An 18,116-nucleotide genomic window follows, 5' to 3' on the forward strand; every position below is an offset into this window, starting at 1 on the left:
CTGGCAAAAGACCTCAGACTGACTGCTGCAACGAGCCGACGGGCCACCCGAGACCAGTCCCCTCACCCACTGCCCTTCCCGCCCTGCCCGCCTACCTGGTTGCCGCCCCAACACTGGAAGAGGCGTCCGTCCTGCATCACCGCTTAGCGAGCCACTCCCGCGAGCCCGCAGATGCTACTGCTAGGGGTAGTGGGCGCAGCCGCGGGTCGTGTGGCCGGGAGCAGGGGAGACGGCATGGGATTCAGGTGGCCTCTTTTCTTCTCCTGCTCTCCTCTCTCTTCCCAGTGTGGCTGTGGCTGACACTAAAGACTTTGTAGCCATCAACCCAAGGGCAGTTTTGATGGAAGATGAAGGTTGTCTTTTCATTTTTTTTGAAAATGTCTTGATACTCAAAAGTTTTCAAATTTGAAGATGGCGGAAGAGTAAGATGCGGAGATCACCTTCCTTCCCACAGATACACCAGAAATACATCTACACGTGGAACAACTCCTACAGAACACCTACTGAACGCTGGCAGAAGAGCTCAGACCTCCCAAAAGGCAAGAAACTCCCCACGTACCTGGATAGGGCAAAAGAAAAAAGAATAAACAGAGACAAAAGGATAGGGACGGGACCTGCACCAGTGGGAGGGAGCTGTGAAGGAGGAAAGGTTTCCACACACTAGGAAGCCCATTCACGGGCTCGGTCGGAGCACAGGGAAAGGACTGGGGTTGGCGGCATGAACACAGCCTGCAGGGGGTTAGTGCACCACGGCTAGCCGGGACGGAGTCCGGGGAAGAGTCTGGACCTGCCGAAGAGGCAAGAGACTTTTTCTCCCCTCTTTGTTTCCTGGGGCACGAGGAGAAGGGATTAAGAGCGCTGCTTAAAGGAGTTCCAGCGACGGGCGCGAGCCATGGCTACAAGCGCAGACCACAGAGACAGGCATGAGACGCTAAGGCTGCTGCTGCCGCCACCAAGAAGCCTGTGTGCGAGCACAGGTCACTGTCCACACCCCGCTTCCGGGGAACCTGTGCAGCCCGCCACTGCCAGGGTCCCGGGATCCAGGAACAACTCCCCCAGGAAAACGCACGGCAGGCCTCAGGCTGGTGCAACGTCACGCCAGCCTCTACCGCCGCAGGCTCACCCTGCACTCCGTGCCCCTCCCTCGCCCCAGCCTGAGTGAGCCAGAGCCCCCGAATCAGCGGCTCCTTTAACCCCATCCTGTCTGAGCGAAGAACAGACGCCCTCCAGCGACCTACACGCAGAGGCGGGGCCAAATGCAGAGCTGAGCCCCTGGGAGCTGTGAGAACAAAGAAGAGAAAGGGAAATCTTTCCCAGCAGCCTCAGAAGCAGCAGATTAAAGCTCCACAATCAACTTGATGTACCCTGCATCTGTGGAATACATGAATAGACAGCGAATCATCCCAAAATGAGGAGGTGGACTTTGAGAGCAAGATTATTTTTCCCCTTTTCCTCTTTTTGTGAGTGTCTATGTGTAGGCTTCTGTGTGAGATTTTGTCTGTATAGCTTTGCTTCCACCATTTGTCCTAGGGTTCTATCCGTCCGTTTTTATTTTGTTTAAATTTTTTTTTCTTAATAACTATTTTTCTTAATAACTATTTTTAATTGTAATAACTATTATATTTTATCTTACTTTATTTTATTTTACTTTATCTTCTTTCTTTCTTTCTACTTCTACTAATTCTTTCTTTCTACTTTTTTGACCTTTTATTCTGAGCTGTGTGGATGAAAGGCTCTAGGTGCTGCAGCCAGGAGTCAGTGCTGTGCCTCTAAGGTGGGAGAGCCAACTTCAGGACACTGGTCCACAAGAGACCTCCCAGCTCCACATAATATCAAACGGCGAAAATCTCCCAGAGAACTCCATCTCAACACCAGCACCCAGCTTCACTCAGCGACCAGCAAGCTACAGTGATGGACACCCTATGCCAAACAACTAGCAAGACAGGAACACAACCCCACTGATTAGCAGAGAGGCTGCCTAAATTCATAATAAGTCCACAGATACCCCAAAACACACCACCAGACGTGGACCTGCCCACCAGAAAGACAAGATCCAGACTCGTCCACCAGAACACAGGCACTAGTCCCCTCCACCAGGAAGTCTACACAACTCACTGAACCAACCTTAGTCACTGGGGACAGACACCAAAAACAATGGGAACTACGAACCTGCAGCCTGCAAAAAGGAGATCCCAAACACAGTAAGATAAGCAAAATGAAAAGACAGAAAAACACACAGCAGATGAAGGAGCAAGATAAAAACCCACCAGACCAAACAAATGAAGAGGAAATAGGCAGTCTACCTGAAAAAGAATTCAGAATAATGACCGTAAAGATGATACAAAATCTTGGAAATAGAATAGACAAAATGCAAGAAACATTTAACAAGGACCTAGAAGAACTAAAGATGAAACAAACAACGAAGAACAACACAATAAATGAAATGAAAAACATTCTAGATGGGATCAATAGCAGAATAACTGAGGCAGAAGAACGGATAAGTGACCTGGAAGATAAAATAGTGCAAATAACTACTGCAGATCAGAATAAAGAAAAAAGAATGAAAAGAACTGAGGACAGTCTCAGAGACCTCCAGGACAACATTAAACACACCAACATTCGAATTATAGGGGTTCCAGAAGAAGAAGAGACAAAAAAGGGACTGAGAAAATATTTGAAGAGATTATAGTTGAAAACTTCCCTAATATGGGAAAGGGAATAGTTAGTCCTAAGTCCAGAAAGCACAGAGAGTCCCATACAGGATAAATCCAAGGAGAAATACACCAAGACACATATTAATCAAACTGTCAAAAATTAACTACAAAGAAAACATAATAAAAGCAGCAAGGGAAAAACAACAAATAACACATAAGGGAATCCCCATAAGGTTAACAGCTGATCCTCCAGCAGAAACTCTGCAAACCAGAAGGGACTGGCAGGACATATTTAAAGTGATGAAGGAGAAAAACCTGCAACCAAGATTACTCTACCCAGCAAGGATCTCATTCATATTTGATGAAGAAATTAAAACCTTTACAGACAAGCAAAAGCTAACAGCATTCAGCACCACCAAACCAGCACTACAACAAATGCTAAAGGAACTTCTCCAGACAAGAAAAACAAGAGAAGGAAAAGACCTACAATAACAAACCCAAAACAATTAAGAAAATGGGAATAGGAACATACATATTGATAATTACCTTAAATGTAAATGGACTAAATGCTCCCACCAAAAGACACAGACTGGCTGAATGGATACAAAAACAAGACCCATATATATGCTGTCTACAAGAGACCCACTTCAGACCTAGAGACACATACAGATTGAAAGTAAGGGGATGGAAAAAGATATTCCATGCAAATGGAAACCAAAAGAAAGCTGGAGTAGCAATTCTCATATCAGACAAAATAGACTTTAAAATAAAGACTATTAGAAGAGACAAAGAAGGACACTACATAATGATAAAGGGATTGATCCAAGAAGAAGATCTAACAATTGTAAATATTTATGCTCCCAACATAGGAGCACCTCAATACATAAGGCAAATGCTAACAGCCATAAAAGGGGAAATCGACAGTAACACATTCATAGTAGGGGACTTTAACACCCCACTTTCACCAATGGACAGATCATCCAAAATAAAAATAAATAAGGAAACACAAGCTTTAAATGATACATTTAACAAGATGGACTTAATTGATAGTAATAGGACATTCCACCCGAAAACAACAGAACACACATTTTTCTCAAGTGCTCATGGAACATTCTCCAGGATAGATCATATCTTGGGTCACAAATCAAGCTGTGGTAAATTTAAGAAAAGTGAAATTTTACCAAGTATCTTTTCCAACCACAACACTATGAGACTAAATATCAATAACAGGAAAAGATCTGTAAAAGATACAAACACATGGAGGCTAAACAATACACTACTTCATAACGAAGTGATCACTGAACAAATCAAAGAGGAAATCAAAAAATACCTAGAAACAAATGACAATGGAGACACGACGACCCAAAATCTATGGGATGCAGCAAAAGCAGCTCTAAGAGGGAAGTTTATAGCGATACAATCCTACCTTAAGAAACAGGAAACATCTCGAATAAAAAACCTAACCTTGCCCCTAAAGCAATCAGAGAAAGAAGAACAAAAAAACCCCAAAGTTAGCAGAAGGAAAGAAATCATAAAGATCAGATCAGAAATAAATGAAAAAGAAATGAAGGAAACGATAGCAAAGATCAATAAAACTAAAACCTGGTTCTTTGAGAAGCTAAACAAAATTGAAAAACCATTAGCCAGACTCATCAAGAAAAAAAGGGAGAAGACTCAAATGAATAGAATTAGAAATGAAAAAGGAGAAGTAACAACTGACACAGCAGGAATACAAAAGATCATGAGAGATTACTACAAGCAACTCTATGCCAATAAAATGGACAACCTGGAAGAAATGGACAAATTCTTAGAAATGCACAAGCTGCCAAGACTGAATCAGGAAGAAATAAAAAATATGAACAATCCAATCACAAGCACTGAAATTGAAACTGTGATTAAAAATGATCCAACAAACAAAAGCCCAGTACGAGATGGCTTCACAGCCGAATTCTATCAAACATTTAGAGAAGAGCTAACACCTATCCTTCTCAAACTCTTCCAAAATATAGCAGAGCGAGGAATACTCCCAAACTCATTCTACGAGGCCACCATCACCCTGATACCAACACCAGACAAGGATGTCACAAAGAAAGAAAAGTACAGGCCAATATCACTGATGAACATAGATGCAAAAATCCTCAACAAAATACTAGCAAACAGAATCCAACAGCACACTAAACAGATCATACACCATGATCAAGTTGGGTTTATTCCAGGAATGCAAGGATTCTTCAATATAAGCAAATCAATCAACGTGATACACCATATTAACAAATTGAAGGAGAAAAACCATATGATCATCTCAGTAGATGCAGAGAAAACTTCCGATAAAATTCAACACCCATTTATGATAAAAACCCTGCAGAGAGTAGGCATAGAGGGAACTTTCCTCAATGTAATAAAGGCCATATATGACAAACCCACAGGCAACATCATTCTCAATGGTGAAAAACTGAAAGCATTTCCACTAAGATCAGGAACAAGATGAGGTTGCCCACACTCACCACTCTTATTCAACATAGTTTTGGAAGTTTTAGCCACAGCAATCAGAGAAGAAAAGGAAATAAAAGGACTCCAAATCAGCAAAGAAGTAAACCTGTCACTGTTTGCAGATGACATGATACTATACATAGAGTCCTAAAGATACTACCAGAAAACTACTAGAGCTAATCAATGAATTTGGTAAAGTAGCAGGATACAAAATTAATGCACAGAAATCTCTGGCATTCCTATATACTAATGATGAAAAATCTGAAAGTGAAATCAAGAAAACACTCCCATTTACCATTGCAACAAAAAGAATAAAATAGGAATAAACCTACCTAAGGAGACAAAAGACCTGTATGCAGAAAATTATAAGACAATGATGAAAGAAATTAAAGAGGATACAACTAGATGGAGAGATATACCATGTTCTTGGATTGGAAGAATCAACATTGTAAAAATGACTCTACTACCCAAAGCAATCTACAGATTCAATGCAATCCCTATCAAACTACCACTGGCATTTTTCACAGAACTAGAACAAAAAATTTCACAATTTGTATGGAAACACAAAAGACCCCAAATAGCCAAAGCAATCTTTTTTTTTTTTTTTTATAAATTTATTTATTTATGCTGTGTTGGGTCTTTGTTTCTGTGCGAGGGCTTTCTCCAGTTGCGGCGAGCGGGAGCCACTCTTCATCGCGGTGCATGGGCCTCTTACTATCGCAGCCTCTCTTGCCACGGAGCACAGGCTCCAGACGCACAGGCTCAGTAGCTGTGGCTCACGGGCTCAGTTGCTCCGTGGCATGTGGGATCTTCCCATACCAGGGCTCGAACCCGTGTGCCCTGCATTGGCAGGCAGATTCTCAACCACTACGCCACCAGGGAAGCCCGCCAAAGCAATCTTGAGAACGAAAAACGGAGCTGGAGGAATCAGGCTCCCTGACTTCAGACTATACTACAAAGCTACAGTAATCAAGACAGTATGGTACTGGCACAAAAAGAGAAAGATAGATCAATGGAACAGGATAGAAAGCCCAGAGATATACCCACGCACATATGGTCACCTTATCTTTGATAAAGGAGGCAGGAATGTACAGTGGAGAAAGGACAGCCTCTTTAATAGGTGGTGCTGGGAAAACTGGACAGGTACATTTCAAAGTATGAGATTAGATCACTCCCTAATACCATACACAAAAATAAGCTCAAAATGGATTAAAGACCTAAATGTAAGGCCAGAAACTATCAAATTCTTAGAGGAAAACCTAGGCAGAACACTCCATGACATAAATCACAACAAGATCCTTTTTGGCCCACCTCCTAGAGAAATGGAAATAAAAACAAACAAATGGGACCTAATGAAACTTAAAATCTTTTGCACAGCAAGGAAACCATAAACAAGACGAAAAGACAACCCTCAGAATGGGAGAAGATATTTGCAAATGAAGTAACTGACAAAGGATTAATCTGCAAAATTTATAAGCAGCTCATGCAGCTCAATAACAAAAAAACAAACAACCCAATCCAAAAATTGGCAGAAGACCTAAATAGACATTTCTCCAAAGAAGATACACAGACTGCCAACAAACACATGAAAGAATGCTCAACATCATTAATCATTAGAGAAATGCAAATCAAAGCTACAATGTGATATCATCTCATACCAGTCAGAATGGTCATCATCAAAAAATCTAGAGACAATAAATGCTGGAGAGGGTGTGGATATAAGGGATCACTCTTGCACTGCTGGTGGGAAAGTGAATTGGTACAACCACTATGGAGAACAGTATGGAGGTTCCTTAAAAATCTACAAATAGAACTACCATATGACCCAGCAATCCCACTACTGGACATATACCCTGAGAAAACCATAATTCAAAAAGAGTCACGTACCAAAATGTTCATTGCAGCTCTATTTACAATAGCCCGGAGATGGAAACAACCTAAGTGTCCATCATCGGATGATTGGATAAAGAAGATGTGGCAAATATATACAATGGACTATTACTCAGCCATAAAAAGAAACGAAATTGAGCTATTTGTAATGAGGTGGTTAGATCTAGAGTCTGTCATACAGAGTGAAGTAAGTCAGAAAGAGAAAGACAGATACCATATGCTAACACATATATATGGAATTTAAGCAAAAAAAAAAAAAATGTCATGAAGAACCTAGGGGTAAGACAGGAATAAAGACACAGACCTACTAGAGAATGGACTTGAGGATATGGGGAGGTGGAAGGGTAAGCTTTGACAAAGCGAGAGAGAGGCATGGACATATATACACTACCAAACATAAGGTAGATAGCTAGTGGGAAGCAGCCACATAGCACAGGGAGATCAGCTCGGTGCTTTGTGACCACCTGGAGGGGTGCGATAGGGAGGGTGGGAGGGAGGGTGACGCAAGAGGGAAGAGATATGGGAACATATGTATATGTATTACTGATTCACTTTGTTATAAAGCAGAAACTAACATACCATTGTAAAGCAATTATACTCCAATAAAGATGTAAAAAAATAAAATAAAATTAGTAACTTGGATCAACTAATTAGGGATTTCTAAGGCAAAAATGGGGAAAATCTATATACATGTAAAAAACCCAGCTTTAATGAACTAAATAAATTCTAGACTGGATAAAGTCAATAGAAAAGAAAACTAGTGAATTAGCGACTATTTCACCCAGGTACAACATAGAAAGTTACGGAAACTTTAAACCTTTAAAAAGCAATCAATCTCATACACTGCTGGCAAGAATGTAAAATGGTACAACCATTCTGGAAAACCTTTAGCAGTTTCTTATAAAGTTAAACACACATTTCCATTTGACACAGCAATACCACTCCTAGCTGTTTACCCAAGAGAAATGAAAACTTATCTTCATACAACTGTACAAATGCTATTTCATTTTGTCCCTCTAGAGAGCATACTCTCTGGCTGACTACTGTAGTTCCAGCATCTGGTATAGTATATTACCTGACATACTATAGGGGCTCAATAAATACATGGTAAATGAATGTATGAATATCTTCAAGGTGCTAAGGGAAAATAACTACCAATCTAAAACATTATATTTAGGAACATTACTTAAGTTTGAAGGAAATGAAGAGATTTTCAGATGTACAGAGATCATAGTTTCTTTCCCACACATCTTTGCTAAGGAATCTCCTAGAGAGAAGGGAACTAAACCCAGATGCAGGAGAACACAGTTACGGGCTGAGTTCTGTCCCCAACTCCCCACCAAATTCATATGTTGGAGTCCTAATCCCCAAGACCTCAGAATGTGACTGTATTTTAGGGAAGTAATTAAGTTAAAATGTGGTCATGAGTGTGGGCCCTAATCCAATGTGACTAGTGTCCTTATAAAAAGAGGAGATTTGGCCACAGACATGTACGCACACGGAGGAAAACCCTGTGAGGACACAATGAGAAGGCAGCCATCCAAAAGCCAAGGAGAGAGGCCTCAGAAGAAACCAACCCTGCCAACACCTTTACCTTGGACTTCTGGCTCCCAGAATTGTGAGAAAGTAAATCTTGTTGTTTAAGCTACTGAATCTGAGGAACTCTTGTTATGGAAGCCCTAGGAAACTAATACAAAGCCAAAGCTGTAAAATATGTTGGTAAATAAACTACTTATTGTAAGAAATTAAAAAAAAAAAAAAAGAGTCATGTACCAAAATGTTCATTGCAGCTCTATTTACAATAGCCTGGAGATGGAAACAACCTAAGTGTCCATCATCGGATGAATGGATAAAGAAGACGTGGCACATATATACAATGGAATATTACTCAGCCATAAGAGGAAATGAAATTGAGTTATTTGTAGTGAGGTAGATGGACCTAGAGTCTGTCATACAGAGTAAAGTAAGTCAGAAAGAGAAAAACAACTACCGTATGCTAACACATATATAAGGAATTCAAGAAAAAAAAATGTCATGAAGAACCTAGGGGTAAGACAGGAATAAAGACACAGACCTACTAGAGAATGGACTTGAGGATATGGGGAGGTGGAAGGGTAAGCTGTGACAAAGCGAGAGAGTGGCATGGACATATATACACTACCAAATGTAAAATAGATAGCTAGTGGGAAGCAGCTGCATAGCACAGGGAGATCAGCTCGGTGCTTTGTGACCACCTAGAGGGGTGGGATAGGGAAGGTGGGAGGGAGGGAGAGGGAAGAGGGAAGAGATATGGGAACATATGTATAACTGATTCACTTTGTTATAAAGCAGAAACTAACACACCATTGTAAAGCAATCATACTCCAATAAAGATGTAAAAATACATAAATAAATAAAACTGCAAGCTCAGATGCTTTTACGGTAAATTCTATCAAACATTTGAGGAATAAATAATACCAATTATATACTAAGTCCTCTATAAAATAGAAGATTAAGTAATGCTTTCCCTCACATTTTATGAGACATTATCCTGATACTAAAACAACATTACAAGAAAACTACAGACCAATATCTCTTACAAACGCAGGCCCAAAATCTTTAACAAAATGTTATCAAATCAAGTCCAACAATATATAAAACAATAGTATATTAGTGGCTTCATCCAGGAATGCAAGTATTTGTCAACACTTGAAAATCAGTCAATATGATTAACCAACAACTACAGATTACATAAACTCCAAAATCACACAAGAATTTTAATAGATGCAGAAAACAGCATTTGAGAAAATTAAGATTAAAATTCTATTCATAATAAAAATTTTCAGCAAACAGGGAGCTACCTGAAACTAATAAAGATCACCTTTGAAAAACCAATAATGAGTATCTTACTTATGGTGAAAGATGGAAATCGTTATCTCTATAATTTAAAGAGAGACAGAGAGAGAGAAAAGGATATTCAATCTCACTGTTTCTCATTGAACTTGTAGTGGAAATTCTAAAATATTCAAAATTTTGAGGCGGTGGGTGAAATGGTAAAGGGGATCAAAAGGTACAAATTTCCAGTTATACAATAAATGTCCTGGGGAAGTAATGTACAGCATGGTGACTATAGCTAATACTACTGTACTGTGTATTTGAAAATAGCTAAGAGAGTAGATCTTAAAACTTTTATCACGAGTAAAAGATATTGTAACTACATGTGATGATGGATCTTACCTAGACACATTGTGGGCAATCATTTCACAATATATACATATATCAAATCATTATGTTGTAACCTGAAACTAACGTAGTATTATATGTCAACTATATCTCAATTAAAAAAAAAAAAAGAACTCTAGAAACCCAACAGTAAGAAACCAAACAATCCAGTTAGAAAACTGGCAAAAGAAATGAAGAGACATTTTACCAAAAAGGATATACAGGTGGCAAATAAGCACATGAAAAGATTTCCAACCATTGATAAATGCAAAATGCAAGTAAGTAACACAGTGAAATGCCACTACACACACAATAGGATAGATACAAATTAAAAAGGCAGAAAATATCAAGTACTGGTATGTATGTGAAGCAACTAAATCTCTCATATGCAGCATGTTAAACAGTATAACCACTTAGGAAAAGTTTAGTGTTTTATTAAAAAGTTAAGCACTCACCTAGCAGATGATCATGCCATTCCACTCCTAGGTATTTACCTAAAATAAAAAGAAATATATATCCATTCAAAGACTTTTACATAAACGTTTGCAGAAGTTTCATTTGTAACTCCTAAAAACTAGAAACAACCCAAATGTTCATCAACAGGTAAATGAATGAATAAAACGGTATATCCATATAATGGAATACTAGTTAGCAGTAAAAAGGAAGGGGATATTGATACATGCAATAGCAGGGATTAATCTCAAAATAATTAGAATGAGTGAATAAAAAAAAAAAAGAAAGGAACACTATATGCCATGATTTCATTTATATAAAACTCTAAAAAATGTCAACTAATCTGCAGTGACAGAAGTTAATAAGGGCATAATTATATATTAAACATAATATATATTTTATATGTTAACAGATTTTAGATAGATAATTGATACACAATTAATAGCACAGATTTAAATGGATATATATTTTATTTATATATTATAAAATATATTTATTTTTATATTATAAAATATATATTTTTTTTATTTAGTTTGTTAAAATTGTCTGGATTTCTAAAGAAAAGCAATTTAGAGCAATATTTCCTATTATTAAAAAATAAAGAAGGAAGGAAGGAAAGAAAGAAAGAAAAAGAAAGAAAGAAAGAAAATTCAATTAGAAAATAAAAATAAGTGTGGAGCAAACATATTAGAAAGAAGAAATACAATTCTGTTCTTATTTGGCAATATCTACCACATAGAAAAATCCCAAGAAATCTGGGAAAGACCCACTTCCACTAATAAGTGAGTTTTTCAAGGACACAGGATACAAGTCAAGATACAAAAATCAACTGCATTTCTACATACTAGCAAACAAAATATTTAACTTCAAATTTAAAGTATATATATATATATATGTATATTTATACACATATATAAATGTATATATACACATATATATAAAATGTTCATTCCATCAAAAAGCACATAATTAGGAGTCAATTTACCAAGTATTTGCAAGACTTATACACTAAAAGCTACAAAACATTGCTGAGAGAAATCAAATAAATGAAGAAAATGACACATTTTTCTCATCAGAAGTTTTACACTTATTGATCTACAACTTCAATACAATTTCAAGCATAATTCTGGAAGTATTTTTATATTAATTCAGAAGCTGAGTCTAAGATGTGTACTGCAAAGCAAAGAATATAAAGTAACAAAAACAATTTTGAAAAAGAATAAAGTTGGAGGACTCATACTACTTGACGCTAGTACTTACTATAAAGCTAGAGCAATCAAAAATTTAAATGGTTTTACATATAGGGTATGAAATTAGCTAGATACATCTGTCAGTGGACCAAAATAGAAATACACACACAAATATATGCATATATGGTGCCAAATTAATTCAGTGAAGAAAATATATTTGCAACATGGTACTGGAAAAATTAGGCCTTCATATACAAAAAAGTTACCTTGATCCTTACCATACACAAAAGTTAACTCAAAAATGATCATAGACATAAATTTAAGTATTCAATATATAAAATATATAGAAGAAAACAGAAAAATATTTGTGATAACTAAATATGTCCTAGATATGATACCAAAAGCACCAACCATACAGAAAAAATTGATAAACTGGACTATATTGAAATTAAAAAATACATGTTCTCAAATATACTTCTAGAAAATGAAAATACAAGCCCCAGGCTAGGAGAAAATGTTTGCAAAATACCTATCTTATAAAAGGACTTATAGGCACAATATAAAAAGAACATAAGAATACAAACAACCTAATACAAAAAGGGCAAAAAATTGGTTAGGACACTTCAACACAGACAGTAAACAAATGGATTATAAGGCACCTGAAATTGATGCTCAAATGAATTAGCTATCAAGAAAATGTAAACTGAACCATAACATACCAGTAAACATCTAGTAGGATGGCTAAAACTGAAAAGCTTGACATTAGCAAATGATGATGTAAACATAGAACTGGAACACACACATTGCTAGTGGGAATGCAAAATGGTATGATCAATTGGAAACCAGTTTAGCTATTTCTTATAAAGTTAAATATACATTTTCCATATGACCCTGCTATTTAATTTCTGGATATTTACTCAAGAAAAGTAAAAGCATATATTCACACAAATATCTGTATGCAAGTGTTCACAGCAGCTTACTCAAAATAGCCCAGATCTGGAAACAACCCAAATATCCATCAGTTGGCGAAAGGATAAACACATTTTGGTTACAGCCCAATAAGAGAATATTACTCAGCAATACAAAGAACTGTTACGTTTATAGCAGAAGAATCTCAAAAATATAATGTTAAGGGAAAGAATTCAGGCAAAAAGACTACTACAAAGACTACTACAAAAAGAACAAAATACCTAGGAATAAACCTACCTAAGGAGGCAAAAGACCTGTACTCCATAAACTATAAGATGCTGTTGAGAAAAACTGAAGATGATACAAACAGATGGAACTATATACTATGTTCTTGGATTGGAAGATTCAATATTGTTAACATGACCATACTACCCAAGGCACTCTACAGATTCAATGAAATCCCTATCAAACTACCAATGACATTAATCACAGAAGTGGAACAAAAAAAATTTTAACCTATATGAAATCACAAAAGAGTCAAATAGCCAAAACAATATTGAGAAGGAAGAAATATGCTGGAGGAATCAAGCTCCCTGACTTCAGACCATACTACAAAGCTATGGTACTGGCACAAAAACAGACACATGGATCAATGGAACAGGATAGAAAGCCCAGAAATAAATCCATGCACTTTTGGTCAGTTTACCTGAGACAAAGGAGGCAAGAATATACAATGGAAAAAAGACAGTCTCTTAACTAAGTGGTGCTGGGAAAACTGCACTGCTATATGTAAAAGAATGAAATTAGAACATTCTCTAACACCATATACAAAAAGAAACTCAAAAAGAATTAAAGACCTAAAGGCAAGCCCAAATACCATACAACTCCTAGAGGAAAACATAGGCAGAAACACACTTTGACATAAATCACAGCAATATTTTTTTGGATCTGTCTCCTAGAGTAATGGAAACAAAAGGAAAAACAAACACACGGAACCTAACTAAACTTAAACACTTTTGCAGAGCAAAGGAAACCATAAACAAAACAACAACCTATGGAATAGGAGAAAATATTTGCAAATGATGCAACCGATTGACAAGAAATTAATTTCCCAAATATACAAACAGGTTATACAGTTCAATATCAATAAAACAAATAACCCAATCAAAAAATGGGCAGAAGATCTAAACAGACATTTTTCCAGAGAAGACATCCAGATAGCCAACAGGCACATGAAAAGATGCTCAACATTGCTAATTATTAGAGAAATGCAAATCAGAACTACAATGAGGTTATCACCTCACACCAGTCAGAATGGCCATCATCAAAAAGCCTACAAATAATAAGTGCCAGAATGGCCATCATCAAAAAGCCTACAAATAATAAGTGCTGGAGAGGGTGTGGCGAAAAGGAACCCTCTTGCACTGTTGGTGGGAATGTAAATTGGTGCAGCCACAATAGAGAACAATATGGAGGTTCCTTAAAAAACTAAAAATAGAGTTAGCATATGATCCTGCAATCCCACTCCTGGGCATATACCCAGAAAAGAGGAAAAATTTAATTAAAAAATATACATGTACCCCAACGTTCACAGCAGCACTATTTACAATAGCCAAGACATGGAAGCAACCTAAATGTCCATTGACAGATGAATGGATAAAGAAGATGTGTATGCGTGTGTGTGTATACACACACACACACACACACACACACACACACACACACACACAATGGAATATTACCCAGCCATAAAAAGAATGAAATAATGCCATTTGCAGTAACATGGATGGACCTAGAGATTATCAAACTAAATGAAGTCAGAGAAAGACAAATATTGTATGATAACACTTATATGTGGAATCTAAAAAACCTGATATAAAGAAACTTATTAACAAAACTTAAATAGACTCACAGACATAGAAAACAAACTATGGTTACTAAAGGGGCAAGGTGTAGGGTAGGGATAAATTAGGGATTTGAAATTAACAGGCACACACTACTATATATAAAATAAACAACAAGGACCTACTGTATAGCACAGGGAACCATATTCAGCATCTTGTAATAACCTATAATGGGAAAGAATCTGAAATATATATATATGTGTGTGAGTGTGTGTGTGTATATATGTACATAGATATGTGTGTATGTATATAACTGAATCACTTTGCTGTACACCTGAAACTTTATAAATCAACTATACATCAATTTTAAAAAATGACTCATGGAAGACTATCAGCCTCTGTCCTAGGTGATGTTCCATACCCTTAGCCTCACAAGCTACCGAAATGTCTTCACAGAGATGACTTTTTTCACTTCTGATTGTTCCCTGTCCATTTGGTCCATAATCATTGTTTTTTATCATCTTCCCATTGCTACATTATGCCTTCTGAAATTGGCCTTCCCCAATAAATTTGTGTATCACAGCAGTTTTACATTTTTCTTTAAATTATTACTTCTCTCTTATCTCATTCAGTTTTGCTGGCTCTCTGAGAGATTATCTCTTTTCAAATTCTCGTTTCATTTCAACATTATTCCTCTGTACTCTGACCTGTGATTCTTATTCCCAGAGAAAAATAAACAAAACCCAGCTTAGTTGCTCGGATTTTCAACAGTCAGTTATCTTGAAAAACTCCTACACTTCCACCCTAAACCTCTTCTTTGTCACATTTGGAAAGATTAACTGAATGAGTAACATCTACACCGCATGTATATTTGAGTATGCAGTTGGGAGTTTTAGGCTCAAATTGTTGTTATATGAGCAAAACAAAAGACATTGAATTTTTTAAATGTACAATTACATAAGCAATTAGAATATCTACATATGTCACAATCCTTACATTTATGGCAATTATTCTGTGCCTTTCTCAAAGTATTTATCAAACGAATAATGGATTTTTCCCCCAGCTGCTTGATCTATATTCTGAGTTCAATTTGCTGCACTGCATGTCACAAGTATAGAATAAAACTCTTCTTTTCTGTAATTAAGCACAAGAATAATTCTACATCTATATTTATACATGCTATACAATCTTAGGCAAATCTAGGAATTTTTATGGAAAAGATGCTATATAACAGCTATTTTCATGATTAAGGGAAAAGACAGTTCTAGTATTCTACATTCCACTTTAATGAAGTGAATACAGAGCAACGTAGCTTAATGCATTTTATGAACTTTGTTTTACGTGGTTTTGTGTGAATTAGACACTCATTTATGATGATCCTATTTCCAAAAATAAATATTAGAGTACTAGTCAATATCTGAAGCACTGATCTACAAGGACTTAACACAATAGCTACTTTCAGGCACTTTAGAGAAACATTTTATTTCCAAGTACCTAGCAATGTCTAATTATTATAGGGACCTTCAGTAATTTGTATTTCTTATAATTTACATTATCCTCTTTAAGTACTCTAAGTTTAATAAAATTTTACTTTTTTGTTGTTGTTTTTAACTTCATTAGTGTATTTCTGAGCAAGTAGCATAGAATAATTTAAGAAGAGTTCCCTCCCTCTGACCCTGGGACAATACAATAGTCCTATTTTCCTGGAGTTGACCATGTTCAGAATATATGAAGCAATCAATTATTTGGCTAGAAAGCATAAGCACTTCAGTTTCTTCCATATTTGGTTAAAGCCCATGCGTCCTCTAACCTGCATTTTTAAAACTTTTCCCGATAATCCCAAATCTGCAAAAAAGCATAGGCAAAGCAATACAAGGAATAGTAACTAAGTGCATGTTCAACAAATAGAAAACAAGCCAGTAGACAAATTTTGACCGTGCAGAGATTCCTGATGGATTGTTCAAAATCTATATTTTAGGCACAACTGTGACTCAGACACCTCTTCCTCCTCACAACCTCTGGATGCTCCTTCACCTCAATGTTTTTTTTTTAAACTTTTAAGACACTGACACTCGGTTTATTATGCAGCAATACATACCTTAGATCAGAAAATATGAGATCAAACAGGAATGGTTTATTCAAACGTAAAACAAGACACTATATAATTTGGAGAGTTTTATTTTCTGAGAGCAGAAACTACAAAACTGAATAGAGAAGAGAAAAAAAAACAAAAATCCTGAGAATCCAATTCAACATTTAATCCCTTTAAAGTCATTAACTGTAACAACTAATTTTAAATATGTCCTTTAATTTTATTTTCACAAAACTAATTACAACAAAAATATACTGTAATGAATTTTGTTAGGGTTTTTGTTTGTTTGTTTGTTTTTTGTATGCCAGAGAGTATAAACCTCCCTACTACCACCTAATTCTTTTGTCTGTTCAACAGAAACTATTGTTTTAGGTCATTGTTAAATTGTAGTGGTCTTTCCCTTCCCAACTGTAGCTGGGTGCAGGAATAATCTGACAGCCTTGTGTTCAGAGGCATCCCATATCTCATCCTCAACCCTGGGGTTTCTCTGCCACCACCTCATGGGACACCCTAAATGTTTGTTCAGGCATTCTAACACATGCACAAACTTGACAGTGCTTGCCAACATGATAAAGCAAAACCTTGATGAGGGTGGAAGAGTATCAAAATGTGATATTTGCAACATACATTGAAAGCCCACAGGATTTTAAGTTTAATTGGATAATTTGTTGTATCTTCTTGGCATAAAACAATGAGCAGATAGGTGAAATTTTTCTCAGATGCTACTAAATCCCTTATGGTCTAAAAGCCTGGCATTTACCACATTTTATGTTTCCCAAGTGGTTGTCAGAAGAAAAAAAAAAAAGTGGAAACCCAATTAGAAGAATAAAATGTTGTCAGTATATTTCCAACAAGAACTTGGCTTCTCATTTTAATGTAGATGCATACGAGTAGAAGGATTTATATAATGATTGTTAGTTCACTGTGCTACCAACGAAACAAAAAGCTCTTTATCATAGCATCAGAAACATCTTATTAATGGAAATTAGCATCTAAGTCTTAACATTCCCACAACATTATATCCAAGAGATAAAAAATTTCAGGCTCTATTTTTTAAAATACTTGAATTGTCCCCAGAGAAGTTCATCTACTTTAGTTCTCCAAAGTAACATATACAGTAATCTGTCTAAGTCAACACATGTACACAAACACACTCCCCAACATACACACACACAGCTGTAATGCTATCCTGCTGATTATGTTGTCTACTTAGTTAATGAAGGGTACTATTCAGTCAGTAGATGTGAAGGAGCCATGAAGTCAATACCATGCACTTGGACTTCAGTTTCTGACAGTGAAGGAAGTAGACTAGCTACTCTATAAGACTTCCTATTACAATACTACTAAAATCTGAATAAAACTCGATTTGAAAGGTATTGATGGGTTCATGACA

Source organism: Leucopleurus acutus (assembly GCF_964270905.1).
Source record: "Leucopleurus acutus genome assembly, chromosome: 3".
NCBI lineage: Eukaryota > Metazoa > Chordata > Mammalia > Artiodactyla > Delphinidae > Leucopleurus > Leucopleurus acutus.